This window comes from Sitodiplosis mosellana, unplaced genomic scaffold (genome assembly GCF_009176505.1).
Source record: "Sitodiplosis mosellana isolate CC-2019 unplaced genomic scaffold, AAFC_SMos_1.0 Smas_scaffold_21, whole genome shotgun sequence".
NCBI classification, from domain to species: domain Eukaryota; kingdom Metazoa; phylum Arthropoda; class Insecta; order Diptera; family Cecidomyiidae; genus Sitodiplosis; species Sitodiplosis mosellana.
The window spans coordinates 1,156,563-1,166,354 of record NW_022595263.1 but is presented as its reverse complement, the minus strand read 5'-3'; the positions used below and the strand labels follow the sequence as shown (position 1 = coordinate 1,166,354).

Below are 9,792 nucleotides of genomic sequence, written 5' to 3'. Positions count from 1 at the left end.
AGAGAGAGAGAGAGAGAGAGAGAGAGAGAGAGAGAGAGAGAGAGAGAGAACATATACAAACTGCTGTGTTGAATTGAACCAATTTTCCATCAGCTCCGCCCGTACAAATCGCAATTAAGCAAATATTTGTTGTGCACACCATCACCAATTTCATTGCAAACTTCAATAAATTAGACCTTTATTAGCAGTCAGATTATTCTGGTTGGTAATTTCTTCGTTCGTTGTTTCTTCTGTCCGCGCGCTCACTTTTCCTCTCTTCTTCCCATTTTGTATAATATTCCTTGTCAAATAAATTTTTTTATTTATGCCCTTGTCTTTTCCGACGGATAAAGAATTTCTGACGACAGACGCAACACATTTTATAAATAGAATAATAAAGCTGGTGGTGCTTGCGTGTTCGTTGGTATTACAAATTTTCAAGTAAATTGGTTCCATCAATGCAACGTCATATTGCATATAACATATATATCAAAGAATGTGGAAATGGAATGAACGCACATATATATACAGGCGGACAGAGAGAGAGAGAGAAATCAGCATGCTCTCAGATTTTTTTTTAAATAAGAATTAATGTAACGAGGATTACATTTTTGCTCTGTTGCACATATTTACATACAAATTATGCGCGCCTTTGTTGCTTTGTAACACCACATGAACTAATGTTCATCGTTTACATCGATAAAATACGCTTTGATACGCAAACAGACAATGTGGAAAACGATACAAGATATAGAGATATGATTAACAAGTGAAAAAAATAATAATATTCTAAATTCTATTTAGTCTCCCATTTTGTTTACAATGTTACAGTCAAACATGTTTATAACGAGTCAATGACATAAAAACACCCGACACGAACTCATTCCTCGCAGTTTCTTACAATCGAGCCGCTTTCTTCTTCGCTTCATTCACCGCATATAATCTATATGAATAATGTAGAATCTATACGAATGCCTATATAGTATGGTATATATTTGGTCATTAAGTCTGCGTACTGGTCGCACGTCAAAGTCGCAGCGCATCAAATGGAGATGAAGCAATGAATGTCATTGGCCACAGCTAGTGAATAAATTTGATTTCATCGTTATAACATTCTATCAGATATAAACGAGGAGCATAACAATTTTTTTAAATCTTAAGAATCGACCCGCAATTATGGAACCGGATTATGACCAACATGTAACATTTAAATACCTTTGATATCGAGAGCGCTACCACCGGCTCGACAGCGTACATAATGAAAATGGCCGATATAATTTCATTACATTTTATGGGCGATGTCTCTTACGGCGAGTTAATTACTCAGAATATTCGGAACTAAATGCCTTGAAAATTATAATATTTCTATGTTGAACGTTTGAAAGTTTTAAAAATGTTACGAGTTAGTTTTTTCGAAGAAATTGAATCCCTTATAAACGGTTGTCCAAAAATGTTTTGTTCTTTCCTGAAAAGTCGCCGTCAATTTATTAAAATTTTCATTTTAATGTATCACTTTGTTTGACAAATTCTAAACTCTTCTGAAGTATCTTTGCCACAGCAGCCATTTGTGATTTTACTACGAATTGTAATTGAGGACTTAAAAGTATATTTCAAAACACATTTTCATTCAACGTTGTAAATAAGTGAACTTTGTTCGATATATTCCCAAACGAAAATGACAAATGTAAAATAATTAATTCCTTTTAAACGAGACCTGGTTTTCTTTCCGCTTGTCAGTAAATTGTTTAATTTTATATGCTGTGATACGGTTTTATTGAGTATGTATAGCGCCAAGTGCGAAGACGCAGTCCGGCATCAGGGAATAAATTGCGAATTGTAACGATCATCATCATTTACGATATTCATTGAATCTCTCCGAGTCCTTTATGGGTGTTGAATGGCTTTATTAGCTCTTTTGTGTGCTTTGAATGGTTTGTTTCGCGCCTATTCCTAGAATTTGTATGCTCGGCCACATAAATTATAATTGACGTTGAATTCAAGCGTTTCATTCTCATTGAGTATGCAAAGTTTGAAAGGCAGCCAACCGAACACGAGCACTTATTTCCATGGAATTACACAAACAAAGAACGTAGCACTCGAAAAGAGAGGCACGCTCACAGTTTGAGTTGTTGTTTTCTTTTTGAAAAATTCAATCAAGTGCTTTGGATTCCATCCATTTATGTCATCGAGTGAAGAACATGCACCACAAGCGATTTTTGTAAATAAATTCATTTTTAAAATTGGAAATGTCGATTGGGTAGAGAACATTTCAAGCAATCCAATCGATGGCACCGAAAACCTCTTCAACAGTCTGGAATAAATACAATTTTAAACATATTTATGACTCAATACTTGAAACGACTCCAATAGACACAGTTCAGATTGTTTAATTACATTTTTGTTGCCTTCCCACGTCTTTTAACCGGCTGCTTGACTCAAAAGGCACACAAAGAAAAGAACAAGCGAACGAAGACTATAGTCCAAAATGAAGAGATTTTTATGATCAGATAACATAAATAAGAACAAAATGATGAACATAACCAAATAAAATGTTTCTTTTTTCTCTCTACACGATAGAAACAAAGATGAATAAATTTCCAATGAAAATACGTGGGGAAGATACCACAAATTGTAATTACTATTTGGTGGAAGATATTTTTCTGATTAAGTGAATGCTTACGAGCACACGGAGATTAAGCCACAGCAATTTATTTTGGGTCTCTCTCTCTAATCTGGGCTTGTGCGAATCGCATTTTTTTTTCTTTCCTTCTTAAGCGTTCACCAATCAGCGGCTGAATAACGAATTGACCGAAAAAGACCACAGTTTTGATATCACCGAAAAAAATGTCGTATTGAACAAGTTGAAATAAATTATCGACTTTCGACGGTTGTTCTACACAAAAAGCACCTGCATAATATATGGCTTCTGATGGAATTCTCGATCCCGTCGAAAGAAAAGAGAAGATAATAATATTTTAAATCATTTTCATCTTTGCCTTGCTGCTGTTTTCAAACTTTCTTTTGTTTGCCGTAGTTTCATCCTCCAAATAGAAAATTCAATAAACGAAAAAAGAGCAAAATGTGTTTCACAATAACGACTGCATGGATGAGAGAAAAAAAAACATATTTCTTTCTTCATCTTTTGCTCCGTTTGCTTCGCATCCGTGGCTTTCGTGTATTTCGTGGGTATACAAAATACAATACTCGATGCATTAAATCAAGTAGCTCCTTTGCTTGCGAGATAGAGGGAGAGCAACACGGCAGCTCTGACAATATTTTTTGTGTACATTTCGCCAACGTAGTTCTTACATTCTGTTGATAGAATAAAACTTTAAAACCTGTGCTTTCCACATTACGCTTCGTTTTTTTTCTGTTCAAACCAAACGCGCATACGGTGAGTTTTGCTCATAAATCTGACTTTCATTCAGACAGCAGCACCACAGCTTAAATCCAATAATGCGAAGTAATTTATGCGAACACCTTTCAAAAAAAGATTGAACATAAATAATTCAGCTCTTGCTCCGACTGAAACGTATTGAATATTTGAAATTGTATTAAATTTGTGAATCTGCATGGGGGCAGAAAAATGGAAAAAAAAACGATGACTTTTTCTTTGCCTTTATTTTGGAAATATTCCTTTTTTTGTTTTGTTTCGAGTTATTTTTGTGCTTCGACAAGAATAAGAATAGATGTTGCGTATGAAAAGTGAACGCATGTTTACTTTAGTCGAGGAATAAGAGGATAAAATATGCGATAAATGAAATCCCAAAAAATCGAACATGATAAGAATACGAAATGTATTTTCGTCGTTACCGCCTTCGGTTATGACGAGACCAAATGGTAACAGAAGGGAAAATGCGTCGTGAAAAAGATCAGAAAATTCTCGTTTAACGAGTCTCTGTGAACCTGATACAAATGCAATAGTTGAAAATTAACGTTATCGAATGGTGGTAGAAAAAAACACACACGAATAATTGGCATTTTGCAAAATGGCAAGTGGTTTTGCAAGGCATTTCACGTATTAGTTAAATAGATGAATGCGACGAGAATAAATTATGTAGATTGCCATGGATCATTTTTTATGGTCGACTGGCACATTCTCGCGCAGTCATTTCGATTCGGTTGACCAGATACATCTCGCATGCAGCGAAAATCTAAGAAATTGTGAGAGTCGTTCGCTCTATCTCTAATGAGGAAAATTGTAGCCAAGTCCAATTAATAATTTTATCATCGGAACTACAAGTAGAAAGGGAGCAATAATTCGCGATATTTATTGGTATTATCTTAATTCCCTTCTCGACACCAATCAATTTTGACATGTACAACAACAAAAGTGCTTACACAAACAGAAGCAGTAGCCAATTTCTGCCGTTGTTGTCATGTTGTGAGTGTGGCTCTTGCTACAATTGCAAGCATTCCGAGAGAATTTTATGGTTTGTGCGCGCTCATTGCTGATGTTTGCTTTTCTTCTTTCCTGTCATTTGTGCCTTTTAACGCTTCGCTTCGCTTTCATATTGTTGACAATTATGTTGATGTTTGCTCTCATTTCTCCAGCGACGGCATTTTCGCTCGGCGGCGAGCACTCTACTACTCAATCCTCTTCACTCCACATATATATACATTAATGACAAAACCATAACAAAAATAAAAACCCATTCAATTGCTGGCATAAATTTGAATAAAAAAACGTCTTATATTCATTTGCATATTTTCAATTTACTGAAATGCCAAAAAGAAACATTCAAAGCAAAACCACTGAAATATTTTTTTTCCATCGAAAACTGCAAATAAAGAGTGAAAAAAATCCAATCAAACAAATGCTTGTTATCTGTGGGGATTTAAAAAAAAACGAATAATTTATTATTCAATTGTAAGTCATATTCAATTTGCGACAATGTAAAAAATGCGAATGCATTCGAAAAGCGAAAAAGAGAAGAAAAAACACAGAGTTGTTGTGTGTTCTCCGATAGTACAGCGTCTGCGCACTGAAACCCCTCCATTATAACTATATAATGTATAGAGCAATACACAAGGCACACACATATCCTATGTACATGAATCCATGTTTTTCTCGTCTCTTTTGCACTTGTTTCGTTTATTCCATTCCACTGCGTTCGCTTCCACTGACTGGGTCCATACAGTGAGCATCAACAGCGATGGCATGCGCATACATATGGCGAGATAATATAAATGCTGTATAGATGTAGTAGTGGGATAAGTGTCATCGTTCATCACATTACATTCGAAGCCATGATGTGCATTGAATATTTCAATGGACGTACGTTGTATACGTATGATATCGCAGAATACGATTATTTTGTCTTGTTGAAACACAAATATTTTGCCCGTGGAATATTCTGTTTTTGGAACCAGAGGCTTCTGTTCGCAATATTCGCCATTCTCTGTTTAGAAATGCAGAAATTCGAATGAAAATTTTAAAAGAACTCAAAATCAGAGGAAAAAAATCTTCGTAATTTTGCCCCGGGTGTTGAACCTTCGCTTTCAAGAAGCCGAAGCAAATATTTAATTAGGATGAAAATTCCATCGTGAATTTTCTTCAAGAACCATCCCCCATCCAAATTGTTTCACTTTTATTAAAAGCCTTTTTACCATGTACCTTTGGAGCGTAGCTGCGAAATACCCTCCTCGCTACTGCCGGCGATATAAAATGGAATCTATTTTCATAGATAGGATTTTGGCGCCATTGTCTCAACGTTTTACGATATTCCCATTTATCCATGTAATGTTCCTTTACAACACCCAAAAAAACGAGTTTATTCTGCTTCATTTAATTGACAAACGAAAAAAAACGCACAGTCGCACACAAACTGTAAGTGAATGTGTAGCATAGAAAACTTAAATCGAGAGAACGGGGAAAAAGGGAAAGTAAACAACGGCAGCAAAAACAACAACAACGAATTTTCAAATAAAAATGCTGTAATCAGAATAGAAGTCGAGCAAAAAGGGAGCCAGATACAAGGCATTTTAGATAAAAGCATTTATACCGACTACGACGAATGCTAAAACTGTATCAAGCAATTCAACCAAAGAAAGAGATGGAGAGAGAAAAGATAAACGACACAATTACATTTTTCTGATTCGGCAGCGGCATTCGGCATTGTGACTCGATTTCCTTTCGCCAAGCAAAAACACAATTTTTCGCCTAGCAGCTGCACTATAGAGGACTTCAAGTTACGATAAACGAACGCCTTGGAAAAAAAACGAGCAAAAGTAAATGTAGTGTGAGAGCCTGTCAGCATTATAATGGAAATGTGGATCATTCCAACTTTTTTTGCTCTATCTTTCTCGTCAATGTTATTTATTTTTCTTGCATACGGTCGAATTGAAATTATACGCCTTATGTATATTACATGACTTCGTGCGCTCAGATCAATGCCGAAGACGAGTTTTCTGTTTGCTCTGTCGCATAAGCCTTCAGCTTACCAGAAAAGGGGTTTTTTCCATCACAGCATCGTTGTCATGGTCGTTGTTGAGTTTTTTTTTCGACTTTATTTTCCATTCCATACATCATTTCTCTGTTTGATATTGCTTTCTTTGCTCGTGTTTTATATTTTCGCCGTTATGTCGGCTCTTGTCGGGCAAAACTTTATCTATTTATATTCATCTAGAGTAAAGTTATTCTTTGCTATGTACACAATCCATGGGATAAGACCATTAAAAATGGTAGCGAGAGCAGTCAAACAAAAGCCATTTTTTTCCATCTCAAATGAAACACACAAAAGAAAACTGTTTCTGGCTCTGAATAACATCACCCGAACAGCCGAACAGCCGAAGAGCCGACACAATTCGGAAGAAGCGAAGAAAAAAAATCAGAGCAAAACATTGAGTCGACAAATTTACGATGCTTCATTTTCTTTGACTCAATGTGTCACACACCGTGCTGTTTGCTTTACAATTAGACATTGTTCTCTGCACTGGAAAAAGTAAACAAAGAGAATGAAAGAAAAAATGACCGTCCAAACACACGTTGCATTATTCAAAGAAGGTTTGGACGAACCAATTTCCTTTCATCTCTTTTTTGTTTCTTTCTCTGAACCGCTGTAAACAGAAAATATCAATGTAAATAAACGTCCAGATTTCTGGATTTTGCCATCTCGAATAATTTGTCATCGATCTACCCTTCTCTCAAATACGCTCGACGAAACCAGTTCCTTGCTCATTTCCATAATTGCTGTTTGAACAGCAACCAAGAAAATCGCACATGATTAAAGCAAGTTAATGACTTCTAATTGCAGATAATAAAATGCGTCAATTCGATGGGGCTGCTCTTGTAGCGGCTGCTGATTGTGTGATTCTCCGCCATTTTTCATGCCACTGAATCGTTGGTTGTTGGCTGTTACGTAAAATTTTGTGTTTAGCATTCGGGCCGCAGTTAATGGACTGTGATGAGAAGACACGCGACATGTCTACTGGTTATAATTTTGAAGAAAGAAAATGAAAACAAAACGCATTTCCAATTAAAATGAATTTCATCCTAAACTACCCAGCAACTTTTCGTTAGGCGTTTCGTTGATTCGTTTGCATTGTAATTGAAGAGTGCTTGCTGTGTGCTGCAACAAAGATTACTACTCTTCACTTTTTGTGTTTGTCTGTCTCTTCATTTATTTGTTTCAAAAACGCACACACGCCATCGTCATTTGGTGCGAGGCATTAAGCGAACGCACTTAAAAATTCTCTTTGTTGAATTTTGTTGATTTGATTTTAGTGTGGTCGTGCACACACCGCGTTTATTCGGTATGCTTTTCTATTTTCTAATAATACGCTGTTTTTGTGTCTCTTGCGTCTCAGTGAAAGAAGCCGGGCTTTTCAAGTGTGTAGCGAGAGAGTTAAGTTTCATTTGCATACCTTGTGGCCGTACTCGACGGCTTGCGTTTTAAATTTAATTTTCGTCAGGTTTTCTCGGCTTCATTTTCGACGCGGATCGTTATTGTTTTCTGTGGCGTCTTTTCGACAGCAAATCATTTATAACGCCGCTGAAGTTCGGCTGTTCAAAACCCGATCGTATTTTGTGTGTCAAAGTGACAGTCCATAGCGAAAAATTCATTAATCGTGTTTTTTGTTACACGCTTCCCGACGACAATTCAATTATTATTTACGTTTCCACTACGGACGTTATTGAGAAAGTGTTGATTGCTTCAAAGGTTCAAGTGGCGCCTTCAACGATATTCGTTGCAAGCCATAAAAATGTATCGAAACAGGAACGTTAGTTGCAATAACGAATTGAAGTGGTTGGGTTGATGACAGTCATCGATTGTGTTTGAAATGATTTGAGTGCAATTTTATTGATGTTTTGTTCAATAAATTCAGTTTTACATTGACAATTTGGAAGCTAACGGTTTTCCGAAAATTAGCGCTTGAACTTCAAGTAAGTGAAACCATAAATCGTTCAACAAATGTGAAAAAAGTGTCGTCTAGCAGTTGATTTATTCGATTGAAACCGCAATATTTCAATTTCTCTGCCAAACGAATGGAGACAAACCGAAAACGTTTTTTGGGTCAATATTTTCGTTACATTTTGATGTCCTGCGGAGTTGTTCTTTGTTTGTTCACTCTATGAACTCTTTGACTGTGTATGAATGTGCACAACACAAACCGAGCATTTCAACAGAAAACGAGAAAAAGTTTCGAACAGCTTTTCATGCTCTGCGCATCATTTAGTCTACATGCTGCAACCAAATTAAAATGTCACACGAATGCATACATTTTATACGATGTCTACGTGACTGGCATGTTTTTTTCCACCATCGACTGCTGCATCTAGCTACATGATGGACATGTATCCAATGAGAGAAGATAAGAGCAATTTTCGTGGAATTATAATGCCTGGATTACTTTCATCCTAAGCATTCGAGCGCTTCAATTTTCTCCGGCTCTATTCGAAATTCAACACATTTTATGGAAATCAAAACTGAAAACAAGACGCCATGAAAGATGTTCGATGTCTTGCAACACACGTCGCTGCCGAACATATCTGCTCGTTGCGGCAATTAAAGTGTCTTTTTTTTATTTCAAAAGATCATATTTTCAAAGAAACATCTGAACTTTTGGTATTTTCAAGAGCAGCTCATCCCTTTTCGAGTCCCGAGATAACAGTTAAACGTGATATTTGTCGGCAATGTTTGGAAAAAAAAGTTTTCTCGTTTTACCATGTGTTTGGGTGTAGAGGAAGCGAAAATAGAAAGTTGAAACATTTATTGTGTAGATGCCGGATCCGTTTTCCCGATTTTAGCATTTACCATCCCAAAATTAAAACAAACATGGAGTCGGTCTGGAATTTGACTCTGTTAATATGTTTTCTCTTCAAATCCCAAATCTCCGCTTGAAAACTATTTATGTCGCACCATTCGCATAGAATCGTTTCGCGTAGACTGTTAGCTGAGAGACAGAGGCTGGTCAGAACTATATTCTTTTTATCACCTTGTGTCTGTAGGCATTCTATTTCTGTTGCGTTAGATAATAAATTATATAATTTTTTAAATGCGAAAATCATTAGGAGATAATGAAATGATTCAGAATTTCATTTTCATCAAGTGCTACCTGTTTTATTCGATCATTAAAAGTTTGAGTTCATCTGACAGTTGCGACCGAGACCGAGCGTGCATGATGTTTAGACCGTCATTGTGAGCGCAATTAAATTTCTTTTTGCTAATTGAACTGTAATTAAATATCATTTACGCGTGAAAAACAAGTGACAAATTAAAAAAAAACACGTCGAATTCAAACTAAACGATATTGCAGATAAAGGCAATGTATTTTAAACGCCACTCAAGTACAGATTGTTTGTTTTGCGGT

The 9,792-nt window shown here is 36.2% G+C and overlaps 1 protein-coding gene across 4 annotated transcripts in view; it reads left to right on the top strand.

The window, feature by feature from the left end:
- LOC129568593 (homeobox protein abdominal-B) overlaps positions 1–9,792 on the top strand; it is a 43,119-nt gene that overhangs the window by 17,273 nt on the left and 16,054 nt on the right. The window lies entirely within an intron of this gene.